Source organism: Apium graveolens, chromosome 2 (genome assembly GCF_009905375.1).
Source record: "Apium graveolens cultivar Ventura chromosome 2, ASM990537v1, whole genome shotgun sequence".
NCBI lineage: Eukaryota > Viridiplantae > Streptophyta > Magnoliopsida > Apiales > Apiaceae > Apium > Apium graveolens.
Genome location: NC_133648.1, coordinates 179,670,867 through 179,684,018, shown reverse-complemented (window position 1 = coordinate 179,684,018; position 13,152 = coordinate 179,670,867). Strand labels below are relative to the sequence as shown.

Sequence of the window (13,152 nt, the reverse complement as noted above, 5' to 3'; positions counted from 1 at the left end):
CCAAGGTGATACCTTCAACAATACCAATGACCTATCTCAAAATTCATATCCTTCGGATGTACATTTGCATTCTTTCTCTGTCTATCTTGGGCGGCTTCCAAACTTTTCCGAATCAATGCTACTGCATCTTTAGTCTGTTGAACTAGCTCAGGTCCTAACACTTTATTTTCTCCTACTTCATCCCAATACAGTGGTGATCTGCACTTAAGTCCATATAAGGCTTCATAGGGTGGCATTCCATGCTAGCATGGTAACTATTATCATAAGAAAACTTAATCAACGGTAAATGATCATCCCAGTTTCCCTTGAAATCCAAAGCACAAACCCATAACATGTCTTCTATTGTATGAATCGTTCTTTCACATTGGCCATCCGTCTGAGGATTATAAGCAGTGCTCATGTTTAACTTAGTTCCAAGACACTCTTGAAACTTAGTCCAAAATCTTGAGTTGAATCTTGGGTCTCGGTACGATACAATAGATACAAGAACTCCATGCTTGGTTACTATTTCATCCAGGTACATTTTGACTAACTTATCTAAGGAATATCTTTCGTTGATAGGATGGAAATATGCTGACTTGGCCAATCTGTCAATGATTACCCAGATAGCATCATGATTCGACTTTGTCTTCGGCAATCCTACTACGAAATCCATTGCAATCTCTTCCCATTTCCACTATGGAATCTCTAGGGGTTGCAATAATCCACTCGACCTTTGATGTTCTGCCTTCACCATCTGACACACGTGACATTTATTGTTCCAATCCGCAATCTCCTTCTTCATTCCTGGCCACCAGAGGTTCTTCTTTAAGTCTTGATACATTTTGGTACTCCCCGGGTGAATAGAACCTAGAATTATGAGATTCTCGCAAAATCTCATTCTTCAATTCAGCCACATTGGGAATCCATACTCTTGAAGAAAACCTGAACATACCTTTGCTATCCCTTTGAGTACAAATTTCTCTACCGTTAAATTATCTAATCCTTAACTGATAACTTCCTCTTGACACTTTCTGATTCTTTCCATCAATTCTGGTTGAAAAGTGATTTCATACAATTGCTCTTTATTACCTTCTGGAACTCTAACTTCAATTTCCAGTTTTTATAATTCCCATGCTAGTTCATCAGAAGCTTTTATCTCATTCAATCTTTCTTTCCTGCTTAAAGCATCTGCTACCATATTGGCTTTGCCCGGATGATAGTTGATGAAACAATCGTAATCCTTGATCAGCTCTAACCATCTTCGTTGTCTCATGTTTAAGTCCTTATAGGTGAATATATAATTTAAGCTTTTATGATCTGTATAGATGTCACACTTCTCTCTGTACAAGTAATGCCTCCATAGCTTTAACGCGAATACTATTGTTGCTAACTCCTGGTCATGCACGAGATACTTCTACTCATGTGGTTTTAACTGCCTGGGCGCATAAGCAATAACTTTATCATGTTGCAATAACACACAACCCAAACCTTCCAGAGAAGCGTCAATGTAGATCACAAAGTTTCTTGTTTCATCTGGTAATGCTAACATATATGCTGTCACTAATCTGTTTTTCAACTCCTGGAAACTTTCTTCACGTTTCTCGGTCCAAACAAACTTCTCATTTTTCTTGGTCAGCTTGGTCAATGGAGTTGCAATCTTAGCAAAGTCCTTCACAAATCATCGGTAGTAGCCTGTCAGTCCAAGAAAACTTCTAAGTTTTGTTGGAGTGTTCGGTTGTTCCTATCTGGATACAGCTTCAATTTTCACGGGAGCCACTTTAATACCATCCTTACCCACTATATGACCCAAAAACTGAACTTCATCCAACCAAAATTCACAAATTTGAAAACTTAGCGTACAACTGCTTTTCTCTCAACCTTTGCAAAACAATCCTTAGATGTTCGGCATAATCATCTTTAGTCTTCGAGTAGATGAGGATGCCATCAATTAATACAATAACAAACTTATCCAAGTACTCCTTATACACCCGTTTCATTAAATCCATAAAAGCTGCTGGTGCATTAGTCAATCCAAATGACATCACTAAGAACTCGTAATGTCCATACGTGGTTCTAAATGCAGTCTTCGGTATATCTTCAAGCTTGATTTTTAGCTGGTGATAACCCGATCTTAAGTCGATCTTTGAGAAACAACACACTCCTTTAAGCTGGTCAAACAAGTCATCAATCCTGGGTAGAGGATAATTATTCTTGATGGTTAACTTATTTAGTTCCCGATAATCAATACACAACCTCATGCTTCCGTCTTTCTTTTTTACAAATAATACTAGTGTGCCCTACGAGGATATACTTGATCTAATTACCCCTTTATCTAAAAGTTCCTGAAGTTGTTTAGATAGTTCCTTCATTTCTACTGGGGCCATATGATAAGGAGCCTTTGAAACTGGTTCCGCTCCCGGTATTAGGTCGATAGAGAACTCAATCTCACGATCGGGTGGTAATCCTGGCAACTCATCGGGAAAAACATCCAAAAATTCACTAACTATTAGAATCTCATCCAGATTAGGTGCCTTTTTCTCAGTGTCCATAATATGGGCTAAGTATGCCTCACATCCCTGTCTCAACAGTTTTCTTGCTTTCAGTATCGAGAGAAATTTATTATCCTATTTCTGTCCTTGGTAAGTTATTATGATATTATCTTCTATATACATCAAAATTTTCTTTTTCTTACAATCAATATTTTCCTTATGCTGGGACAACCAATCCATTCCTAGAATCACGTCAAATTCTCCTAGCTCGAAGGGTATTAGGTCCACTGAAAAGGAATGCCCGCAGATTTCTAATTGACACCTTGGACAAAATTGATTTACTGAAACTTTATCCTGATTGGCCACTTCTATGGTCAAGGGCTCACCTAAATATTCCAACATTAAATCCACATTACTTACACATTCTTTCAATATAAAGGATTTAGACGCTCCTAAGTCAAACAAAACTTTAACAGGAATGGAATTAAGAGAAAGCGTACCTACAACTACATCTGAATCCTGAGCATTAGTTCTCTTCATCATCTTGAAGGTTCTGGCTCTTGCTGTGCTGGTTGCCAGTCCTTGAGATACACTACCTCCTACTCTGCCCTGAGTAGCGACCTTACAGTTTCTAGCAATGTGTCCAACCTTACCACACTTAAAGCAGGTAACTCCGGGATTCCATGAACTACACTCTGAAGCATAATGACCTTTCCGATCACACTTAAAACACTGGACATCCTTTCTGCATTGACCACTATGCTTCTTACCACATGACTTACATTCCACGATTTGCTTGGTTGACTGAGGTGGGGCAGAGGCAACTGAGGTGGCACCTGAACTGGTCTGGGAAAAACATTATCTCCTGAATCTCTTGTTCCTATTCCGGCCAAATTTCCATGGGAACTTCTGACTGGATTCTTCTCGATCCGCCTTGCCAGTACCACTATCAAACTTCCTTTTCATGTCGCTTCTTTCCTTGGAGGCCAATTTATGATCAGTTTCAATCACTAGGGTGGCCTGAACTACAAATGTATACATCTTGAGTTGCAAAGCCACCACTCCATTACGAACTTCAGGCTTCAATCCTTGTTGAAACCTCCTTGTTTTCTGAATCTCAGTATTCACATATCTAGGGGCTAATCAGGAAAATTCTGTAAACTTGGCCTCATATTCAGCCACACTCTTCTCACCTTACTTCAATTCCAAAAACTCCACTTCTAATTGATTCTGCAAACAATCCAGAAAATACTTCTCTAGGAACAACTCCGTAAATCTATTCCAAGAAATAGGACCCTCTTGTTCTAATGCACGCGTGGATTCCCACCAAAAATTTGCTTCACCCTTGAGAAAATAAGTAGCATAATCCGTCTTAGAATCATCACTGACCTGAATAAGGGTAAAGGCCTTCTCCATTTCCTTAAGTAAAACTCTAGCGGAAATCGGGTCTACCTTGTCCTTAAATTCTGGGGGTTTGACTGACTGGAAGGACTTGAAGCTAACGTTTTGGTTTGGCTCTCTCGGCTAGTGTTGCTGCTGAAGCTGCAACTGTTGTTGGATTTGCTGGTACTATTGTTGTATGAACTGCTGCTATTGTTTTTGCTGTTACATAAATTGTTGTTGCTGCTACTGGAATTGTTCTTGCTACTAAGCCATCTGATTAGACTGTTGGCACAGCAAATCTAGCAACCCACCCATGGTTGGGTCCCCATCAGAGTTCCTGCTAAAGGAATTGGACGAGATATTCTTCTTGGGAGGCATTCTCCTAAAACATAACAAACAGGTTTGATATGAAAATTGTGCCCCCGGGTAGCAACATTTTTATATATCAGGAGAGCGCTCCCACAATAAAATATTCCCTTACTTATCTACTTGGGGTCCACCCACGATGCATAGCTAAATTTAACAAAACCAGCAATAAATACAACAATAACAGTAATAGTAATAACAACAATGCAAAGAAAATGAAAACCAACAACAACTGTATAACAAGAAGAACTACAGTACAACAACAGTACAAAGATCTATCCAACAACTACAGTGCAAAACTAAAAATAAAACCAAATACACAATAAAACTGGTTGTCATAGCAGCCTCCGCCTACTACAAACTACTACAACATAATATACATGTATAAAGGAGACAACTATAGAACTCCTGCAAACAACCTCTGAGCTCTGTATCTCACTGCGGAAACTCTAGTCTAAACACTGCCACTGCCACTGATAGATCCTAACTCAAATACCAACCAGCTCACCTGATCCTGGTACTGAACAGCCCTGAACTCTAAGCTAATAAAACGGTCAATGGACCTAGATCTCTCCACAGCAGTCTGAGTCAAGGATCGCACTCGTGCCTGAACATCGGGAGAAGGGGCAGGGATGCCCTGAAAAGGTCCAACTGGTATCTGGTCAAGCTGTGTGGCTAACCCTGGGCTCTGCTCTCTAATGAAAGACCGGTTCACTGGTCGGTGAACATGGTAGAGGATCAGGGAATAAGCACCTGAAGGAGCAGATGGAGGGACTGGAGGTCTCGAGGAGGAAGAACTAGGACCACAACCTGGAGGGAAGTCCCTAACAGCAGATACTGACCTCTATACCCAACGAGGACGGGCACTAGGTCCTGACATGCCTCTCGGTGCAAATGGAGGAGCTGGTGGGGGAGGCAAGGGAGTCTCCTCAGCTATAATGTCTAAAGTCCTTTCGGAGTCTGAACTATCCAAATCTGATCTGTTCTCCCGGGATGAAGAACTGGAAATCACTATGGGCCAGTGCCAACAATATAAATATACAGGAAAGACACAAAGAGGTTAAGGCAGTTCTGTGAAAACATCAACAAATGCCAGGGTAACACCGTCGAAACCCTCGACTGACTCTTAGGGTTGCTGCTCTAAATGAGTTGCTGACTCACACTTTAGGACACACTTCCTTACCTTTTTGACTCAATCCTTAACCTAAATCAGGGACTTAAACCTGTAGCTCTGATACCAACTGTGACGGCCTCAACCCCGGGGTCAGGGGCTGACGTCACTAAAATATAACAAACCACGAATATAAACCGCTAATTAAACATTATTATATAAACACGACCCCAAACCAAGATCTGATACAGGTTCAAGTATTATTTAGGTTACTATACTACAACTAATTTATTCCACAACCCGTCACTCTAAATTATTACAGCAACTCATCAGACCTCATGGTCTGCTACAAACTACCTCAGAGGAGCCGGGACCGGAGGGGGCTGACGCTCTATTCTGCCCTGGTCTGACTGGTCTTCTAGACATCTGCAACATATATATACAAAACAAGCTGTAAGGATGAGCAATCAATTGCTCAACAGTACCACTATATGAATAACGAGTAAAGCAGTGTATATGAAAATAGTATAGGAACAGAAATTATAACTCGTTTATGAAAAAAAGTAAAACATATATAAACTGGATATCAACAACTAGCATGCTCTATAAAAATGTATCGTCGGTTGTGTGCTGTGTGAATACCAGAGTCCAATTTTAGCATGTTATTTTCATTTATAAATCCACTGTTCCATTACAGGAAAAAAAATCATCTATTTCGTTACGGGAACTATTAAACCAAAATCAGATATATAACTGGACGAATCCTAGGGACAGCTCATCAATCCATCCCTCCACAAACCTGTTCCGGAACTCAGAGACTAGCTAGGTCTCTGTCACGTTGGACTAAGCGGTTTAAATAGGGCGCGCAACCGACCTAGCCACTTACGCAAACCCGCTAGGCCGTTACGGGCCTCTTACGCAACCATCTAATATATGATCCATTTTATCCAGTTTCCAAATCAATTATACCTATCTCTTTTAAACAATTATACCACAACACACTTTCCAAAATCTTTCCAGTTTAAATCACAATCTAGAGATAGGCATTTTCAGAAGTCACTTTACCCCCAAAATGTAAGTTAATAAAACATATTTAAATATGGGGGATACGTAACTTAAAACGTTCTGTTCCAGTACTTAAATTAAATCAACAATTATTCATATATATTGAACTGTAAAAGATTTATTCAGCGGTACTTGCCTTGAGAAGCTTTACAACTAACACAGCTTGACTTTAGACCGACTTTAACTACTGAGTCCTTTGACTTGAACCGGAAGAGAAGGAAGAATCGAGGATGAGGAATACAGGGGAGAAAGGAAAAATGGAAGAGAAACTGAGAGAGAGAAAGGAACATAGAGATCAAAAGAGAGAGAGATGAGAGAATTTAGAGAGAGATCAGAGAGATATGAGACAAGAGAGGAGGAGATGATGTAAAAAAATATGTTGCCACAATTCTTGCTGCTAGGCCGCGTGTCCAATAAAAAAGGACACGTGGTTATTTTTCGCTTATAATCCAAGTTATAACACTGAATCATAAAATTAACGATTTGTATCGTGCGCGAGAATCCATTGAATAATCTCATAATAACTCCAACGATTTATAAATATCCCGAAAGTAACAAAATCTAAGTTTCGTAATTTTTAAATAAGTTTTGAACGAGATTTATACCCGCAATTTAACAATAAAACGAAACAACGCACAGGTGAATTTAATCCCAAAAATTTCCAAAATAATTTCAAAATTCTCAGAATATTAAAAACTTAATAAAATATGAGTATCATAATGTTTGAGTAATTATGGAATTAAATACTGATTTTACAAATAATTGCAACCAGAAAATCATTTAAAGAGAGATAATTAATGAAATATTGATTTCTAAATTTTATGAAATCCCAAAAGTAATTATTGAAATTATACAATCATAAAAACAATTTTAGAGACAATCCAAATATTTATATTCATTAAAAAATCACTTTTAAAAGCGAAACAAAAATAATAGGGTTCAACAAACAATCATACGAATAATCCACGCAAACCAATAATCACACGTAAATAATAATAAATAAAGCACAACTGTCAAAATCAATATACACCTTCTTATTTAATTAATTACGCAATAATTACACATTTAAATAATACAAAAATATACGAGTCGTTATATATAGTATCCCTCAAATGCCATTTAGCATGCCATACTGGAATAACATGTTTGCACATAATATGTCATTTCATGTTAATCAACCCGTGCATGATAATTATGCAATTATGAATGGTTTTCAAAGCCCTACTCTAATGACCAAGGTTGAATCTCAGTCACCTAAGTCAAATGAGGACAAGCCTAAGAAACCTAAGAAAAAGGCTAACAAGGCAGGAAACTTGGGTACCAAAATCATCTTGATTTCATTTTGATGTGTGCAGGGAAACATAAAGAATCTTTGGTATCTGGATTGTGGTTGCTCAAGGCACATGATTGGATATTCTACCCTGCTCACTGAGTTCAAGGTCAGAGCTGGCCCAAGTATTACCTTTGTAGATGACAACAAAGGATATACTGTGGGATATGGATTGATTTCAAAAGACAATGTCATCATTAAAGAAGTTGCTCTAGTGGATGGACTCAAACACAATCTTTTGAGTGTCAGCCAGCTTTGTGACAAGGGCAACTCAGTAACATTTAACTCAGAAACCTATGTTGTTACTGACAAAAAGAACAACAATGTGGTTCTCACTGAAGTGAGAAAAGGAAATGTGTGTCTAGCTAACTTCAACTCATCTAGTGCAAATTCTATCACTTGTCTTTTCAACAAAGCAATTCAAGATGAAAGTTGGATATGGCACAAGAAACTGTCCCTTCTGAACTTCAAGACTATGAATGAATTAGTCAGGAAAGATCTTGTAAGAGGCATTCCTCAAGTTGAGTTCTCAAAGGATGGACTGTATGATGCCTGTCAGAAAGGAAAGAAAATCAAGGCATCATTCAAAAAGAAGCTTGAATCTACAATTGAAGAACCACCACAACTACTACACAAGGATATGTTTGGACCAGTAAATGTGTTGCCATTCTCAAAGAAAAGATATTGCCTAGTGATTTTTGATGATTTCTTAAAGTTCACTTGGACATGTTTTCTCAAATCTAAAGATGAAGCTAGTGAAATCATTATCAATCATATAAGGCAAGTCAACAATCATCCTGATCTCAAATTTAGAAGAATAGGATTCATAATGGAACTGAGTTCATGAATTTTTTTATGACGTTGTTTTGTGAAGAAAATGGAATCATGGATGAATTTTTAACAGCAAGGACTCCACAAAAAATGGAGTAGTGGAAAGAAAGAACATATCTCTTATTGAAGCTGCAAGGACAATGCTAGAAGAATCAAAGTTACCAACTTACTTTTGGGAAGAAGCTGTAAATACTGCAAGCTATAATAAGAATATATCTTTGGTCAATCAAGCTAAATGCATGACTCCTTATCAATTGTTCAAGAACAGGAAGCCAACACTAAACTTTCTTCATGTTTTTGGCTACAAATGCTATATTGTAAGGAATCAAACTGAGCAGCATGGAAAGTTTGATGCCAAAGCAGATGAAGGTATTTTTGTTCGGTATGCAGTTGGAAAAGCATACAGATTCTACAATATTAGAACCAAAGCAGATTTATAAATGATTAGTTGAAATTGATTAAGATGAAAATTATAGTTTTGATTTCAAAATGTTGATTCAAATTATAGGATTCATGGTTCGAATTATTTGTGTAATTCGGTTATAAAATGATTATTTTGATACAATACTAAGTCGAGTGATTTTGAAATGATATGCTCTTTGTAAGTTGATATGGTATAAAGGTCGAGTCTCAAACTATATGAAATTGAGATTTAGTATTACAATAGTCTCAATCGAATAAAGTATTGGGTTTTGAGTTATTGATTTGATAATTGGTTATGTGTTATACATGAATGGTTTTGCATGGTTACTTGTATTGTAATAGTATAAAAAGAGTGTATAAGGAAAAGAAAGATTGGTTGTTGATTGATGGATAAAAGGATAGCGAATTGACACGAACGGGTCATGCCCAAATTCTGAGAGAATTATAAGGGATAAAAGTGGTATATGATATTATAGTTATTCATCGATGAGATATATTTATGTGCTTATTTTATTACATGATTTGTGCTTACGTCCATGAGAGACGACTATCTGCTTATATGCATTAAGTCGGTAAAAGCAATGATAATGATTAAAGTCAAACGTTGGGGTAGAGAGTAGACGTTCAGAGAAACGTCGAGAGTTGACAAGATTCTAATTAGGGTTATTATATGATTATAGATTCGGATATCGGAGGCATTCAGGCTAGAAAAGGGAAAGAAATCGTAGGTGGCATTAACTCAGTTTCAGTAAAGCAGGAAAGCGATTTAAGGCAAGTAACTATGCCTTCTCTTTGATTTGATTATATAGAGAATATTATTGATGCTATGATAAAGTATAAATTGTTATATTGCTCTATCAAACCTTATGATGAACCTATTATTGGCTTCCAAGAAATCCTATTATTGTCTCCTTGACACCTTGTTATCAATTCCCGTACAAAGTTTAATAGTAACCCTATTGTTCCACGATAGCCTTATGACTCCTCGACCCGAAGAATACCTTATGAATTTCCTCACGTAATAGTTTTATAAACATAGATTCTTCGATAAATTATATACCTTTTCATGTATTGATTGTTAGAACTATTTTGATTCCCAAGCTAGTGTACCATGTTCATCATTTGATCAAGGTCCTTGGTATTGACTTTTGTTAACTTTTGATTCGTTCACTTTTTTCGAATCTTGAATTGAACTTAAGAATGATTTTTGACTTGAATGAGTCCAAAGGATTTCACATTCTTGGTAATGTTAAAATGAATTTAGTCAACTCTTTTCCTTCTTCCAATACAACGGTTTTCCAAACAAATTCTTGATGGGTTGGATAGAGATATAAGAGGCTAGTGGGATGATAAGTGGATTTTATATCTACTTGGAACACATCATATCGGCTTAAGTTGGTGTTTTGGACTCAAGTATTTGGTGTTTTTGATGTATTTTGTGTTGAGTCGTTACAGGGCACTAGTCAGAGGTAGAAATGAGCTGTTAAATGATTATATGTTGATAAGAGATCAGGGAAGGAGTCGTGGAAGTTTGTACGAAGGACAGACTGCAAAAAGAAGAAAGCTGCAGAAATTTTGCAAAAAACGGGTACGCCGCGCCCAAAAGAGCGCGCCCGCGCCCCATTTGTCAGACATAGAGCGTGCCCGCGCCTGTTCAAGTGCGCCCGCGCCAGCCAAATTTTGCAGAATCCTGATTTGATTATAATTTGGTTATTGCGAGAGTCTAGGTCAACTAGGGGTATATATATAAAGAAAATAAGATGTTTTTAAGAACAACAAAGCTAGGGAGAACATAAAGAAGACCTAAAGCACATAAGACGACTAAGGAGAAGAAGATTTAGTTTTCACTTTTATATTCTTCGATTTAAGTGATGCTTTTGGATGCTTGTTTTTTATTTAATCTAAACCCTAGTACTTTTATATTATCTCGTAGTATTCTAAACTTATTTATTATCATTTTTCCATTGGAACCCATGGTGATGATGTGTTCGATCATGAACTAATCATTGTCATGGGGTTCTAGCGGATTTATTTATAGATTTCAATAGTTGATTGTTCTAAATTGTTAGTGTGTGATGATTTATGATTTCCTAGTATGGTTGTACTTATTCTTCTTAGATGCGTAGCTAACATCTAAGTCGTTTGTTAATATTTATTGTAGCAAAAGTGGATATAGAGGTTTAGAACTTTCCATGCTAGCATAGTCTTATGTATGTTGTCATGCATGATTCATAGTGTAATGTTAACCATCTTACGTTGCCCTATGTAATCTCAATAGATAACTTGCTCGTTAAACCGTTCTGTTTTCAAATCTTATAGACATATAGGGTCTAAGCATAATTGGTGTCAGCTCAACTTCTATCTTATTTGTGGATGTTTAGTAGTAGGGTATACGTATATCAAAAGATAGCGTATACTAATTTCATGTTATCTAATTAGTTATCATCACCATCACATGCTAAGATTAAAGGCATAAACTCTGAATGAAGCATTTAATGAAGTTAGAATTCCATGTTTTATCTCATATAAGTAAATCAGTTTTATTCTCTTAGCTAATGCATGCTAGTATACCCAATTTAATTAGTTAATCAACTCAAAATTGATACTTGTCTTAGCAATGAATAATAACCATATATTGTTGCATAAGTGCATATTCTATTTAAACCAGTCTCTGTGGGAATGAACTTAACTTAATCTTATACTACTTTTGATCGCGTATGCTTGTGTGGTTTTGTGTGAACAAGTTTTTGGCGCCGCTGCCGGGGATCGGTGTTAAATTTAGTTTATGTGCTTGTCATCAGTGGTCGTTAAAGTTCACTGACTAGGAATATTCTTCTTATAAAGTTTATTTCGTTTGTGTGTTTCAGGTATTCAATCGAGCGTGTATGCGAACACGTTCTCAATCTCGTAAGGACAAAATGGAAGAAGTAGAAAAGGAAGTGATCATTGCAATGAGAGAACCAGCTGCAGAAACGAAAGCGTAGACATATTATTCTCAACCAAAAATCAATGACATTCAGTCTAGCATTGTCAGACCATCCATTGCAGCTAATACCTTTGAAATCAAGCCTGACACGATTCAAATGGTACATAATTCAGTCCAGTTTGGGGGTTCTCCAAAGGAAGATCCAAATATGCATATTAGGGATTTCATCGAGATCTGCGACACCTTCAAATTCAATAATATTTCGGAAGATGCTGTGAAACTGAAACTTCTCCCATTTTCTCTGAGGGATAAAGCTAAGAGCTGGTTGCACTCTCTACCACCAGGTTCTATTGCTACTTGGGAGGATCTTGCTCAGAAATTTCTTACTAAATTCTTCCCTATGGAAAAGACATCTACAATCAGGAATGCTCTTACTCAATTTGCGCAACAATCAGGTGAATCTCTATGTGAAGCCTGGGAGCGCTACAACGAGATGCTTAGGAAGTGTCCTCATCATGGAATTCTTGCCAGGATGGTAATAAATTGCTTTTATAATGGTTTGGGAACGCAGTCAAGACCTATGCTCGATGAAGCATCAGGTGGATCTTTATAGGCTAAGAGCTATTAGGAAGCTTATGAGCTAATTGAGATGATGGCCGCTAATGAATATCAGAACCCAACTCAGAGACTACCACAAAGCAAGGTAGCAGGAATTCTGGAGGTGGATACAGCTACGGCTATCACTGTTCAGCTCAAAACGTTGACTATGAAGGTCGATTCTCTGACCAATTATGGTGTTCATCAGATAACTAGTGTTTGTGAGATTTGTGCAGGTTCACATGAGACGAATGAATGTGCTATATCTAGTGTTACAACTCAGTTTGTGAGCAACTTTCAGAGGTCACAACAACTAGTTCTTGCCACTTATCATCCTAACACCCGCAACCATCCTAACTTCAACTAGAGCAATAATCAGGGTGGTATGTAGCCTTTCAATCCTCCTGGTTTTCAGCAACAATTTTCACCAAGGCAACAATTTCAGCCACAGGAGATGCAACAACAATCTCATGGAGGTGCAGGTCCATCTTCGAATGAAAAATCTGAATTGGAGGAGTTGAGGCTGATGTGCAAAAGCCAATCGGTTTCAATCAAAACTCTGGAGAATCAAATAGGAAAAATTACAAATGCTTTATTGAACCGACCACAAGGAACTCTTCCTAGTGATACAGAAGCTAATCCAGGCAAG

At 37.5% G+C, this 13,152-nt stretch overlaps 1 non-coding gene across 1 annotated transcript; it reads right to left on the bottom strand.

Moving 5' to 3' along the window:
• Positions 1 to 12,321: 12,321 nt before the first annotated feature.
• Positions 12,322 to 12,428, bottom strand: LOC141710117 (small nucleolar RNA R71). Its single transcript, XR_012570654.1, has one exon. It is a non-coding gene; the product is annotated as a small nucleolar RNA R71 (small nucleolar RNA).
• Positions 12,429 to 13,152: the final 724 nt, after the last annotated feature.